Genomic DNA, 16339 nt, shown 5'->3' on the forward strand with positions numbered 1-16339 from the left:
TGCTGAAGAAAGTGATGCTGGGCCATGTAAAATGTTTCACAACCTACTTTTTCTTAAAAATTAATTTTGTTAAACATGTTAGTGTTGTAACTCATTACATTGAAATAAACTTTGCCTTCCAAATCTTTCTGGTTGTGAGTCCACTCATGTAAATTCTCTCTTAGTGTTCCCAGTATGGGCTCTTGTTAAACAGAAACAACCAAAATTTTGCCCTTACTTAAACACTGGCAATGAAAACAGGAGAGGAAAAATAAAAGTAAATCATTTAAAAAAAGAGAAAATTTTGTGTTTCTGATCATTTTGGTTGTCTTATGGGTAGCCACAAAATACTGTCATTGCGCCATCTACAAACAGAATAACAAGGATGGACATCTGAGAGTCACGTGAAATAGTCCAAGGTTACGGAAACTTGTCTAAGAATTGCAGCCCTATCACATTCCCACATGGAGCTGTTAGTGGTCTGTGGAAAAGTCTGCAGGTCACTAATAACTGCAGTAAGAACCCTCATGTCCAGTATTTCCTGATACTTAGTCCTTCATCCCCTTTCATTTCTGGCTTTTGCAGACCCTGCTGCTCCTTGGGAGAGAGGCCTTCAGGCCTCAGTTGGGAGTAAGGCAGGTGTGAGCACCATCAGGGCCTGGCCCAGGACAGATCACACACTCAAGCTCTCTTGCCATCCCTGGTGCCCACCATTTCCACACTGAAATATGCTTTGTCTTTACGTGGGACATGGCTATGTGTAGAGTCAGTGCTGGTCACTTACTCTAGAAGCCTGATCTGGCTGCTTGGCTGGACTGAGCTGGTGCCAGGCCTGGGAGGTGCAAATCCAGGTACACCCAACCACTTAGCCAAGGGTGAGTGACCCCGCACCGAGAACACAGCTGTGCCAGTCTCACATCATGAGTGCAAGTGCCAAGGATGCTAGCCTGGCTCACACCCCCACCATTTCTGAAGATGAACAAACACAGGCCTTGGATGTGGGACGCGGAAGCATGGATTCCACCCTTTGCTGCATTGGTGGCCAAGTGAGGTTGCCCTGGTGCAGCCTGCATGTGGGGCGCTTAGGGTCCTGGGCTGGTGGGGACCTCCCTGCCAGCCCCTGGCTTCTCCCCTCACAATGCATAGAAATTCTACTGGAGACCTTTCTCTAACAAGGTAAATACAGATATAAATGAAGTCCAATTGTTTATGGTAAAAAAAATCTTTGTGTTCTTTGTGTTATACTTAAGAACCTTGCCAACCCCAAGATCGCTAAAATTTATGCTTAGGTTTTCTCCTAGAATTTTGCAGATTAAGCTCCTAAAGTTGGTTTATGACACAACATAATTTTTGTCTATGGTGTGAGATTAAGGCTAGAGTTTTACACATATATTTTATTGTTTCAATATCATTTGTTGAAAGGTTATCCTTTTCCCATCAAATGGTCTGGGACCTTGGTGGAAAATCAGTTTGTATGTATAAGTCTGTTTCTGCCATCACTAATCTGTCCCATTGATGTTTGTCTCTCTGTACACCAGCTGCATGGTTTTGGCCATCATGGCTTTATAGTATTAAGTCTTGAAATCAGATGGTTTAAATCCTCTAACTTTGTTCTTCCTTTTCAAAGCGGTATTATTCATCAGGATTTCTTAAGCTTGGCTCTATTGGCATTTTGTACAGGATCATTCTTTGTGGGAGGCATCCTAGATGGTGTAGGAGGTTTAGCAGCTTCTCTAGCCACTAGATGTCAGTAGCATCCTTCCCCACCTTGACAATCAACGTGTCCGCAGGATGTCAGCATCATGGCTGTCAGCATCACGGCAGCGGAAGATGTCACTTGCTTTTTTCACTCCCCCACCCCAGCAACAAAAATTTGACATCCATCCACAATTTGTCTCTGTGAGATCTGTGGGATATAGCACCATATGCCAAGGGATCCAGGAGGAGTCTCACCCCCCTGAACATTGGGTAATAGGCACACAGACCTTGGTCCTGATGGTGGACCCTGCAGTGGCCTGTGAACTGGCTCCAGCCCTTCTCTGCCTCAGACCAGGAAGCCTCTAAAAGACATTGATAAGAGAGCCTTCGTAGAAGTCTGTGTTTCCAGAGGAGAAGTTAGCTCCCCACACTGTTGGAGGAAAAAAGAAGTTTGAACGCATTGGAGTGTGGATAAGAGGAATAGCTTGACTTTGCCCACATCACTCCTTCCCCAGAACAGCACGGCGTAGGGAAGAGAGAGCTTCTGGGCCTGTGATCTCCTGTGGAGGAAAATGTGCCGAAGGGTACTCTCCGCCTCATGAAGGAGGCTGACTGTGAACTACATGACTCGGGGTGGGGAGAGGCTGGGAGAGCAGCAGAGAGGGCTCTCAGAGATCGTTAAGTGGACACGGATTGTACCCACTGCATCACAGAGCCCTTCAGGAAGCATGCTCATGAGCTGCTGCAAATGTCTCAGCCGGGGATCCTCCAGCGCTCTGCGAGCCTTGCCCGCACACCCTCTGCAGAGCACTCTCAGGTTTACAGAAAAATAGAGCACAGAGTCCTTATAAAGACATAGTTTTTGTTTTATATTATTTATAGCATATAGTTTCTACGATAATTAACATCTTGCATTAGTGCGGCATGTTTCTTACAGCTGATGAACAAATATTCATACATGATCCATAATGAGTCCACTAGCCTCCCCTCCCCATGGCCTGCAGTCTCTTTCAAGGCAACAATCTGGGGAGATTGTACGGTTGGCCTTGCTTGTTTCCTGTCTCACAGAACCACTGTCCTCTCTGTTGCCTGTTGTTCAGTGCTTTGTAAACAATTATGTGATTTGTCTTCTTTTTTTTTCTTGATGGAAGGGAAAGTTTGTTCCTTATTATTCTATCATGGCCAGAAGCTAAGGTCCTATTTATGTACTTACCTTTGAAACAGTGAAGTCTTATTTTGAGTTAGTGTTTTGAAGTTGACCACTAGATGGCAGTGTTATACAGCAGAGACAGCATTTCTAGGTTAAAAGATACATAAAGTGATATATTTGGCATTAATTTGGATAACCCAGTCTGATTTGCTTTACTGTATTCTTGTATCTGTCATGATGGTAGTTTTTAGCTTCAGTGTAAAATTTACAAAAGTATTTTGCCTAAAATAATACGTGCTCTATGCAGATTTAGTGGTTCTCCTCACTAGGACTCAACAGGAAAGACACAGTAGGTAGGGTTATTTTCAACCTTTAGATGGATTTCTGTGTGTTTATGGGGCATTGGTTAGCGTTCATTTGTGTTGCTATATAAGGCCCTCACAGAGAAGAATGATGAGATGCATCTCATGCCTCTGAGGGCTCCTGTCTTTGGTGAGGGGACACAGATGTGGACCCCAAATGACAGCATGAAGCAGCATGCTTTGTAACTGCCGGGGGTGGGGGGTCTGGGAGGCGTCACAGAGTAGATGACTATCCATCGGGATTCAGAAGATGTCTAGGAAATTTCCACTTGAGAAAGGGGCAAATAACTGTCCATCCTCAAAATTCTAAATATGACATAAAGTAGAAGGAAAGAGGTACTCAAAATATCATGACAAGATCAGCGAGTACTTACTGAGTGAGTCCATGGGAAGAGTGGCAAGAAATAACAATTTTAAAAAAGGGAGTTGGGGCCACTTTGTGGAGCACCAAATTTACTGCAATAAGAATTTGGACTATAGCTTTTAGCTAGTGGAGATTAAATGACTTTCGATTAAGTGATTGATAGGATTAAAATGGTATTTTAGACTAGAGTCTCCAAACTTTTGTACAGTCTTTGTAATAAAATATTGGTTTAGTAAACATCCAATATATTTATGTCTAGTTATTTATGAATTTTACCTATATAGTAGTACATCCTATCCAAATATACTATGTAGATTACAAAATATAAACAGAACTGTGACACTCGTGCTAATGATGAAGTAGAATTGACAACTTAGAATCTTTTGCAGATTATATGTCAGGTCTGATTAGATCACTGTTTTATATCATAATGAGGCTAATTTAAATGGAATCGAAGGCATTTTAGTCTCGGCATTCTCTTGTTCACTTCAGAAAATGTGAATATCTTGGTGGAATTCCTCTGTTTCTTTGAGCCTGGTGCACTGCACATTCAGCATGACCATTTTGTGTATGAACTGAGCAAGATTCCTCTCCCAAGCAAATAGAGGTCTCAGTACTTTCTTACTTTTTGTATAAAGTAAATGCTAACGGAGATACGCTGTTCTATTTGTTCCCTGTCATTCTGTGCAGCTTGGGAGTCCTTTGCCCTTTCATAGGCTTTCCAGGTTAGGTGGCTCACACTGCAGCGTGAAAAGACAACAGCGTGTAGGCAGGGGCCCAACACTCAGCAAATGTGACTCGGGACTTCTGTGGTACTCCAGTGGTTGAGAATCCTCCCACCAGTGAATGGGATACTCCTTTGATCCCTGGTCTGGGATTCCACACGCCTCCGGGCAGCTAAGTCTGCAGGCTGCGACTACTGAAGCCCTTGTGCCTTGGAGCCTGTGCTCTGCGCCAGGAGAGACCTCTGCAGTGAGAAGCCTGTGCATCACAACTGGAGAGAAACTCCCATTCACCTCAACCAGAGGAAGCTGCGCTCAGCAGTGAAGACCCAGTGCAGCCAAAAATAAGTAAATAAAATCCTGGGAATAATTAAAAAAAAAAAAAAGAATTGGACTCGATTAAGACTGAGATAAATAGTTACTAAGTCACTTCAGTTGTGTCCGAAAGTTACAGTCCAGTTCAAAAAATATGTATTTCATTTTGGCCCTTGTAAATTAACAAAGCACAGACATTAAAAAGAGCAATCACGTTCTAAGAAGTTCTGGTATTACAAGTGAAGATGGATTAGAATTATCTCGAAAAGAAAACTTTGTAGCTGATTCTCAAGCCAACACCTGAGAGAGGACGAGGTACCTTAACTCTGAGGACATAGTGAGAAGTTGGCAGTCTGCAACCAAGAAGAGGGCCTTCACCTGAACCCAGTCACTAGGGCACCTTGATCTTAGACTTTCAGTTTCTAGAGCTGTGAGAAAGAAATTTCTGTTAAATTGTAAGTAACTCAGTCTGTGGTATTATTGTTATAGCAGTTCAGATGGACTAGGACAAAGAACAAAGATGAACTGAAGTATTTGACCTATGTTATCTCACACTGCATTGCAGAAGATGCCTGAGGAGACTTGAGGTGGCCCTGTCTCTCCATGTCTTTGCCCATCTGCTAGTCCTTCAGATGAATGTGGCTTTTTCAGCCAAGAGTTTCCCAAGTGTAGTAGGGAGCATCACACCTCTTGCTTCACCTTTGCAGATAGCGTTCTTGTATGAATTTGTAAATTACAGTGTATAAGTAATTCATCAACTATATGAAAAACATTACATAAATTCAGAGGCTCATCTCAATATCATATGAAGTATTAAAACAGATGTCTTTAAAGGAATGATTGTTGATAGTTTATACCTTGATCATTAGCAGATACCTTTCCCTGCCCAAATTGCATTTTGACCTTGTTAATTTGTTGATTGGAAAATTACATCCCACTTCTTACTTCTCAGTAGGATGGTATGTCAACGGTTCAGTGGGATACTTCAGGATTCACAGTTCCTGAATTGTCTTCCAGATAAAATTGGAAATTGGTTTTTCTCAGTGTGAAATGTCGGAACGGAGGCTAGTCTTTCAGTGGACACCTTCTGAAAGCTGAAACAAGACAGAGCTATGTGTGTACTAATGGTACTAAAGTCTCTCTAATGGGAGACTTTTTGAAGCAGATCCCAGTGTAAAACTGATATGAGTTGGGTGTTCTTATTGGTGCGCTGATTCCTCACCTGGCCATCAAACGTCTCCTGTTGGGACATTTCATGTTGCCACAGTGTTCTCAGTATTGGAGCTCCAGTGGTCTTTGCAGGGGCGGGATGGCCTGGTGAGCTGACTCCTCTCTCGTCACTTCAGCACGCTTTGTGAATTGCTCTGTCCTATCACTTTCTGTCTCAGGAGCCGTACTTTTCCCACAGGACTTACAAGTATTTGAAGTGACCTTATTCACTCAGGCTATGTGCATTTTCTCTGTCTCCTCACCAAAGTGTAAAGCTGAATGAGGTCAGGGGCTGTGTTTTCCCTCTTTATCATCCTGTCAGCAGTGCCGAGACAGGCCATGGTACAAATTGAGTGATCAATACAAAATCATTGATTATGTGAGTGAATGAATGAGGGTAATATTACCTGATGTCATGTCCATTGTCGTCATCATCAATATTAGAAAGCACTTATTTAAAGAGTATCTATAGTTAATACTACATTATTGTGTATATACATTAAAATATTAAGAGAGTCCATCTCCTATTAAATGTTCTAACCCCTCCCAAACCAACAACAAATGAACAAGAAACTCACAAAAGAATACAAGGAAAATTTTGGATATGTTTAGAGCTTTGGTGTAACAGGTGTAAGTATATGTCCAATCTTATCCAGATGTATACATTACATGTGAGTGATTTTTTATATATCCATTATGTCTCAATAAAGATTAAGAAAAGAAGCATTTGTTAAGCAGGACCACAGTACTGCACAACCCCAGCAGGCTCTGTGCGTGTCAAAGGTCAGGTCTTGTGCAAAAGAGACTGAAACCAAGCAAGACCTGATTAAATACAAACTTGTTACACCAAAGTTGCTCATGGATAATGATATATGAAATCACCTCATAATGAATATCTCTGGACAGTTCAGTAAATAAACCCCTGTGGGGAAAGACCCCCATGGATCCACCTGTAACTGAATACAAATCTTGCTCTGTGATAAACAGCATTGAAGGCAAAGAGCCTTGAATCTTTCAGTTCTCTAAGATTCATAATCACAGCAAGGAACTTTTTTTTTTTCATAGAAACAAGAATATACATAAAGTAAATTTTTTTAAATCAAATTGGGATTAAGTGCTATGAACACGACTGAAGCGACTTAGCAGCAGCAGCAGCAACACTAATTTGGAGAGATAGTTATATTTAATTGACTGATTTGGGTAGGATAAAATGGTAATAATTGTTGAACATGGAATTTAAATTTCATGACTTGAATTTCTTATGACTTCTTTCCACGTGAGGATTACCTTTGCAAATACAGCATAATAGAAGGCTTTTCAGGAAGCTTTTACTTGCATTTTCTCTCTAGTGTGTTGATGTTGAATTCAGGCGTTGGTGACTTAGGAGGGCACAATGAGAAGATGAATGTGCCTCCACCTCAGAAGTGTCTCCAGCTACTGACTTTGTTCTTTCCCTGAGGCTGAATGAGGTGAATATAGAATATCTTGCAGTTGAATAATTCGGATTGCTTTTAGGCAAGAATGTTGTGATGTTATAAAAATTGTGATCTAAAAGGAAACTTAACCTTCAGTTCATTCTTTTGATGTATTTTGCCCGAAGCGTGGTGCTAGGACCTGTTATCTCAAATAGGCAATATAAAAATATCTTTCTAATTCACTCCTACAGTTGAAAGATCCTCACGGATTGAAATTACTGTGATCTATCAAGAGTTACTTTGTTGTGGAGATAAAATAAAATCACATGTCAGGCAAGGAATAATGGTAACAATGGACCAGCTTATTATGAAGCTTAAAATGAAAATGCCTTATTGGCAACACTATTGGACTTTGAAAAGACTGACAATATGTGCCAAACCCAGGGGAGCCACAGTGCTGGTGTCCTGCTCATTCTTGTTGCTGTAGATTGTTTGCCCCATGTTTAAGGTCAGCCTTTTGGAATCAGCAGCAGTATTTGGCTTAATTGTATCTTGCTTCATTGTTGTTGTTGATATGTAATTAGCATACTATAAAATTCATTTTAAAGTGTACATTTCAGGTGCCCTGAGTACACTGATAAGATTGTGCAACCGTCAGGACTAATTCCAGAATATTTCATTAATCCGGAAAAGACGAAACTACTAATGTACTTTCTGTCTCTATGGATTTGCTTATTCTGGACATTTCATGTAAAATGATATGGAATGTGTGCTCTTTTGTGTCTGACTACTTTCAGTTAGCAAAAACTTTTCAAGATTCAGCGGCAAGTATCAGTACTTCACTCCCTTTAGCTGAATCATATTTCACTGTATAGCTACTTATACCACATTTTATCTATCCTTTCATAAGTTGATGACCATTTGTTTCCATTTCTTGGTTGTTATAAATAATATTGCTATGAACATTTGTTTTCATTTCTCTCGAGTATATACACCTAGGCGTGAAACTGCTATCATACAGTAACTTCTTGTAACTTTTTCAAGGAATAGCAAAACTGTTTCCCACAACAGCTGTGGTGTTTTTCACTTCCATCAGCAATACATAAAGATCCAATTTCCCCACATCCTTGTCAATATTTGTTGTTTCAAATTTTAAAAGTTATAACCATTTCAGTGTGTGTGTGAGGTGGTATCTCATCATAGTTTTGCTTTTTTTGTTTCTCTAATGAATGATGAGCATTCATGTGCTTATTTGCCTGCCTATCTATCTACCTATCCATCCTACCTGTGTGTCTGTCTATCTATGTTGGTTGTTCAGTTGCTAAGTGAAGTGAAGCGAAAGGTGCTCAGTTGTGTCTGACTCTTTGTGACCCCGTGGACTATACAGTCCCATGGAATTCTCCAGGGCAGAATACTGGAGTGGGTACCTGTTCCATTCTGCAGGGGATCTTCCCAACCCATGGATCAAATCCAGGTCTCCCACATTACAGGCAGATTCTTTACCAGCTGAGCCAGCGGCTAAGTTGTGTCCAACTCTTTGTGACCCCATGGACTGCAGCATGCCAGTCTCCTCTATCCTCCACTGTTTCTCAGAGTTTGCTCAGACTCACGTCCATTGAGTCAGTGAAGCCATCCAGCCATCTCATCATCCTCTGTCACCCCCTTTCTCCTCTTGCCCTCCATCTTTCCCTGCATGAGGGTCTTTTCTAGTGAGCTGACTCTTCACATTAGGTGGCCCAGGTATTGGAGCTTCAGCTTCAGCATCAGTCCTTCCAATGAATATTCAGGGTTGATTTCCTTTAGGATTGACTGATTTTCTCTCCTTACTGTTCAAGGGACTGTCAAGAGTCTTCTGCAACATGCAGATCAAAAGCATTAATTCTTGGGCACTCAGTCTTCTTTATGGTCCAACTCTCACATCCGTACATGACAACTGGAAAAACTATAGCTTTGACTATGTGGACCTTTGTTAGAAGAGGCTTTTTAATACACTGTCTAGGTTTGCTTAGCTTTTCTTCCAAGGAGCAAGCGTCTTAATTTCATGGCTGCAGTCATCGTCTGTAGTGATTTAGGAGCCCAGGAAAATAAAATCTGTCACCACTTCTACTTTTTCCCTTCTATTTGCCATGAAGTGATGGGACTGGAAGCCATGATCTTAGTTTTTTTAATGTTGAGTTTCAAGTCAGCTTTTTTACTCACCTCTTTCAGCCTCATCAAGAGGCTCTTTAGTTCCTCTTCACTTTCTGCAGTTGGAGTATCTATCTATAGAAATGTCAATTTGAACTTTTTCCCATTTTTTAAATTTGGGTCATTTGTTTTTTCATTATGAATGGTAAGAGTTCTTTCTGTATTCTGGGTGCTATATCCTTATTAGATATATGATTTGCAGATGTTTTCTCCCATTCTGTGGATTGTATTTCATGATGCTTTGCTCCATCTGTCTATAGGAATGCAGACTGTTGGTTCCCAAGGGTACTGTTGAGAGGGGCAGTGTGGATGGTACTAGAGTAAGTTAAAACACCACAGAACTTGCTGCTTTCATGACTAAATGCAGCCATTTTTCTTGAATAAATGCTCCTTGGGTTATTACAAGTCTTTGGTTAACACCTTTAGGCCTGAAAAAGTTGATTTTGACAAATTTTGCTAGCTTTTCTTCTGTTACATTTATGAAGTGGTACATTTTCAGAGGTTATCATGTTGACATTTTTACTGGCCTTACCTCAGTGGCATGACTTACATTACAGTGGGATGACTGCTTTGCCTTTGTTTTTTTCATACACACTTGTCCAGTCATGTGGATGCCGTGGAAAGATTGACTCAAACTTCTTGTAAGGCCACCACCATGGAGCTTCTTATTAAAAGTCATCTCCTACTTTTATGATTCAGAAATTTTGGGGGCCATTGAGAGCTTTAGAGATTGGCTAGCAGATTGATCCTTTTGTTTCATACATGAGAAAACACGTGAGCACCCCTTGTAAAGTGAAATGAATTGCCTGGCTTCTTCTAAATTGGTAGTTGAGTCTAGAGGAGAATTGAAGTCTTCAGACTGCAGGTAAGAGCTCTAACAGAAATACTCAGTAGAGTCCTGAGTCTTATCCCCCACCTACATGATTTCCCATTTGTGTGGGCATTTGGCACAGTCCCTGGGAGACTTTGAACATGAGATGCCGTAAGGCTCACCCATGCACAGCCCCACAGGTGTTCTCATGGACTTGATTTTTACCTTGTAATTATTTGGGGATTATAAAAATATCTACTCACCAGGAAGCAGCCAGCAGTTTGAGCTATGTGAAACCTATGTTATAACTACATTTCTAACTTTCCCTGTTCATTACTGTATCAAATAACCTCAAGAATGGCTTCTGTATAGTAGTCAGAGAGAAAATAATGGTTTCAAAATAAAAATTTTGGGCTGAAATATAGATATATGAGTGCAAATTGAAAGCACTTGTTTTGGAACACATGTATACCTGTGGCGGATTCATGTTGATGTATGGCAAAATCAATACAATATTGTAATTAACCTCCAATTAAAATAAATAAATTTATATTAAAAAAGAAACCTTAATGCTGATTGGTGATTATATTGGTTTGCTAGGTCAGTCACACAAAGTACCATAGACTGGATGGCTTAAGTGGCAGAAATTTATTTTCTCACAATTCTGGAGGCTGAAAATCTGAGATCAGAGTGTCTGTGGGACTGGTGTCTCCCAAGACTTATCTCCTTGGTTTGTATATGACTGTCTTCTCCCTATGTCTTCACCTTGCTTTCCCTCTGTAACTTTCTGTTATTAAAAGGACACCCATCATATTGGATTAGGGACCATCATAATGACCTCATTTTAATTTAATTACCTCTTTAAAGACCCTATTTCCAAATAGAGTCACGTTCTGAGATTCTGGGGATTAGGACTATGAATATGAAATCTATGAATCATTTTGATTGAATTGACTAAGATTCTATTGAATCTATTGATTCTAGCAAAAAAAATAACATTTTCAAACTAAATAAAAGGGAAAGTTTAAACAAAGGAATAAAAAAAGGTGGAACAAATAGAAAGATGGTAGATTTTAATCCACCTATCCACATATGACTTCAAATGTGAATGGTTTACATATAACATATAACAATTAAATTGGGATTATCAAAGGGATTAAAAAACAGGACTCAGATCTATTTAGTGTCTGTAAAGAAGCCCTTAAAATATAAAGATGCAAGTAAATGAACAGTAAAGGGTTGTAGAAAGTTACACAATCATGCTGCGCTGCGCTGTACTCAGTCACTCAGTTGTGTCTGACTCTTTGTGACCCCATGGAATGTAGTGCACCAGGCTCCTCTTATCAGTGGGATTTTCCTGGCAAGAATACTGGAGTGGGTTGCCATTCCCTTCTCCAGGGATATACCGTCTTAACATCCATCAAAACAAAACTGGAGTAACTATGTTAATTTTAAGCAAACCAGACTTCAGAATAAGGAAAATTATCAGGAATAAAAGGAGGTATTACATAATTAAAACAGAGTCGATTCTCCAAGAGGTCATTGCTGCTGCTGCTGCTGCTAAGTCGCTTCGGTCGTGTCCGACTCTGTGCGACCCCATAGACGGCAGCCCACCAGGCTCCCCCGTCCCTGGGATTCTCCAGGCAGGAACACTGGAGTGGGTTGCCATTTCCTTCTCCAATGTATGAAAGCGAAAAGTGAAAGTGACCCTTAATATGCATATTCCTAACAACAGAGCATCAGAATACATGAAATAAAAAATGAATAGAACTGATCACTACTGATCTTATGGACAATAAAAGGATAATAAAGGGATATTATGTATAAGTCTATTCCCACAAATTTGATAACAGGTAAAATGGACCAATTGGACATCAAAACTCAAACAAAAAGAAATAATCTGAATAGAGCTATATCTATTAAGGATTTTGAATCACTGATAAATAAAATTCCAAAAATGAAAGCAGTGGTTCCAGATGATTTCACTGGTGAGTTTTGCCATACATTTAAAGAAGAAATAGAAGAAATATTCTAGGAAATAGAAGCAGAGGGAACACTTTCTAACATATCCAATGGAGCTCACATTATACTCACCCTCCAGACCAGATAATGACATTATAAAGAAAAACCAGGGACCAATATCTCTTCTGAACATATATGTAAAATTCCTCAACAAAATATTAGCAAAGCAAATCCAATAATGAATAAAAGATTGCTCATCATAACCAAGTAGGATTTGTCCTAAATATACATGGTTAAAATCCAAAAAAACCCCTACAATACAAAAGCTGGTGAGAATGCAGAACAACAGAAACTCTCATTTGTTGCTGGTGAGAATGCAAAATGTTACAATCACTTTGGAAGACAATTTGGCAATTTCTTACAAAGCTAAACATTATCTTACCATATAATCCAGCAATCAAACTCCTTGCCTTGCTGGTGCAAATGCAAAATGGTACAGTCACTTTGGAAGACAATTTGGCAGTTTCTTACAAAGCTAAACATTACCTTACCATATAATCCAGCAATCAAACTCCTTGGCATTTACCCAAATGAGTTGAAAACTCTGCAAACACATACGAAAAAACCTACACAGAAATGTTTATGGCAGTTTTATTCATAATTGCCCAAATTGGAAGCAATCAAGATGTTCGTCAGTAGGAAATGGATAAACTTTGGCACTTCCATACAATGGAATATTATTCAGTGACAAGAAGAAATGAACTATGGAAACCAAAAATGGAAGACTCTTAAGTGCATGTTGCTAAGTGAAAGAAAGCAGTCTGAAAAGGAGACATGTTTTATTATCCATGATATGTCATTCTGGAAAAGTACAGAGACAGAAAACTACAGAGACAGTAAAAAGATCAGTGGTTACAGGGGTTGGGTGGAGAGGCGGAGTAAAGCACAGGGATTTTTAAGGCAGTAGAACTATATGATACTATGACAGTGGATATGTGAAATTTATAAAAATCGATAAAATGTACAACTTTATTGTAAACTCTGGGTTTTAGTTAGTAATCATGTGCTAATATTGTTTTGTTAACTTAAATATACCACACTCATGCAAACTGGTAATAACAGGGGACACTGTGTGGGAACGGGAACATATAGGGACTTTGTATTATCTACTCGATTTTTCTACAAACCTAAAACCACCCTGAAAGTAAAGTCTGTTCATTATAAAAACAAAAGTACATAAAAATATGTATCTGATTTCAATTTGCCTTCCACATACTCAGAAATCCTTTTTATTGAAACAAATTTCAGCTTTGAAATAATCATGTTGTCCAAAAGAGGGTGCCAAAGACTTACAAAGGTATCTTTTTTTTGGTTATGCAAGGCAGAGTTAAATAATAAAATAGAATTAATAGAATAAAAACAGGATACAGGATGCTTGAGGCTAGTGCACGGGGAAGATCCAGAGAGATGATATGGGGTGGGAGGTGGGAGGGGGGCTCAGGATTGGGAACTCATGTACACCCGTGGCAGATTCATGTCAATGTATGTATGGCAAAACCAATACAGTGTTGTAAAGCAAAATGAAGTAAAAATAAAAATAAAAGATAAAAAAAATAAGAAATAAAACACACAAGGCCCTAGCATAAGTCAGCGTGCGTGGCACGTACTTGCATCTCGCCTGCAGCTTCTGGTCTCCTGCCTCAGGACTCAGATCTGTTGCCTTGGCTCTTTGGTGCCGCTTCCTTCTGCAGACGAAGGGGAGTTCTCCCTGACGATGCACGGTGGTGACTTGCACTCTGAAGAGACCTGCAGGAAGCTGGGCTAGCACAGATACATTTGGCCCTGATTTTAAGCATGTGTGTATCAACACCCTCAGATACGCAGATGATACCACCCTAATGGCAGAGAGTGAAGAGAAACTAAAGAGACTCTTGATGGAGGTGAAAGAGGTGAGTGAAAACGCTGGCTTGAAACTCAACATTAAAAAAAAACAACACTAAGATTATGGCATTCAGTACCATCACTTCATGGCAAATAGAAGGGGAAAAAGTGGAAGCAGTGACAGATTTTATTTTCTTTGGCTCCAAAATCACTGCGGATGGTGACTGCAGCCATGAAATTAAAAGATGCTTGCTCCTTGGAAGGAAAGCTATGACAAACCTAGGCAGCTTATTGAAAGCAGAGACATCACTTTGCCAACAAAGGTCTGTATAGTCAAAGCTATGGTTTTTCCAATAGTCAAGTATGGATGTGGGACTTAGATCATTAAGAGGGCTGAAGGCTGAAGAATTGATACTTTCAAATTGTGGTGCTGGAAAAGACTCTTCGGAGTCCCTTGGACTGCAAGGAGATCAAACCAGTTAATCCTAAAGGAAATCCACCCTGGATATTCATTGGAAGGACTGATGCTGAAACTGAAGCTCTAGTACTTTGGCCACCTGATGGGAAGAGTCAACTCATTGGAAGAGCCCCTGATGCTGGTAAAGATTGAAGGCAAAAGGAGAAAAGGATGACAGAGGATGAGATGCTTAGATAGCATCACTGACTCAATGGACATGAATCTGAGCAAACTCTGAGAGATTGTTTAGGACAGAGGAGCCTGGAGAGAATCTGTTTGTTTAGGTAATAATAGTTTCACAAGTAAGCTAAGTTGCTTTATTTGTTATACTGCCTGTTTATAGTTACAAAACATTTTTATTTTTTGCTGATTATAAAAGTGTAAAAAACATACACTTATGTATTGTCATTATTGTTTGGATTTTCCCAATCATATTTTAAAGATGTCACAAACTATGTTCCTCTGTGTACTCTCTTCTCAAAATATTGATAATTATGTCCAGAGGCTTGATCTGATTTAGATTTGATTTTATTGGCAAAAGGAAAGGAAAGGAAACGAAAGTCGCTCCATTGTGTCCGACTCTTTGCGACCCCTGGACTGTAGCGTACCAGGCTTCTCCATCCAAGGAATTTTCCAAGCAAGAGTACTAGAGTGGGTTGCCATTTCCTTCTCCAGAGGATCTTCCCAACCCAGGGATCGAACCCAGGTTTCCCGCACTGCAGGCAGACACTTGACTGTCATAAATGGTGTTATGCATTTTTGTCATAAGGTACAAGGTGTCTGGTTGTCTTTCTTTGGGACTGCTTGAAGCCATTCATGACCACTGCCTGTCTTCATTAGGAGTTTGCAAATGTTACTATTCAATCATTTCCTGTTATAGTTCTTGGAGTGATTCCATAGAGAGACAATTTTCCTAATAAAGTTTCTGGTTACCCTGTGTATAGATGATTTTTAAAAAGCAGCTTGAATATTTAATTTACTTTATTTACCAGCTATCAGAAAAATGAGTTGATTCTGTAGTGTTTTTCTTTAAATCTTACCAGTCTTCCTATTCTTTGTTTTTTTAATTAATTTTATTTTTGGCTGAACTAGGTCTTCTTCGCTGCGTGCACGCTCTCTCTAGTGGTGGCAGTCAGGGGCGACTTTCTCGTCATGGTGTGTAGGCTTCTCATCGCAGCGGCTTCTCCTGTTGCAGAGCTTGGGCTCTAGGGTGTGTGGGCTCAGTAGTGGACACACAGCGGGCTCGGTGGTTGTGGTGCACGGCGGGTGTCCCTGGCACATGGAATCCTTCTGGACCAGGGATCGAACTCATGTCCCCTCCTTTGGCAGGTGTATTCTCAACCGTGGACCACCAGAGAAGTCCCCTGAGCATTTTTAAAAGGTGATTAGTGTAGGAGGGTTCCCTTTTCTCCACACCCTCTCCAGCATTTATTGCTTGCAGATTTTTGGATCGCAGCCATTCTGACTGGTGTGAAGTGGTACCTCATTGTGGTTTTGATTTGCATTTCTCTAATAATGAGTGATGTTGAGCATCTTTTCATGTGTTTGTTAGCCATCCGTATGTCTTCTTTGGAGAAATGTCTATTTAGTTCTTTGGCCCATTTTTTGATTGGGTCGTTTATTTTTCTGGAATTGAGCTGCATAAGTTGCTTGTATATTTTTGAGATGAGTTGTTTTTCAGTTGCTTCATTTGCTATTATTTTCTCCCATTCAGAAGGCTGTCTTTTCACCTTGCTTATATTTTCCTTTGTTGTGCAGAAGCTTTTAATTTTAATTAGATCCCATTTGTTTATTTTTGCTTTTATTTCCAGAATTCTGGGAGGTGGA

Source organism: Ovis canadensis, chromosome 14 (genome assembly GCF_042477335.2).
Source record: "Ovis canadensis isolate MfBH-ARS-UI-01 breed Bighorn chromosome 14, ARS-UI_OviCan_v2, whole genome shotgun sequence".
Classification (NCBI taxonomy): Eukaryota; Metazoa; Chordata; class Mammalia; order Artiodactyla; family Bovidae; genus Ovis; species Ovis canadensis.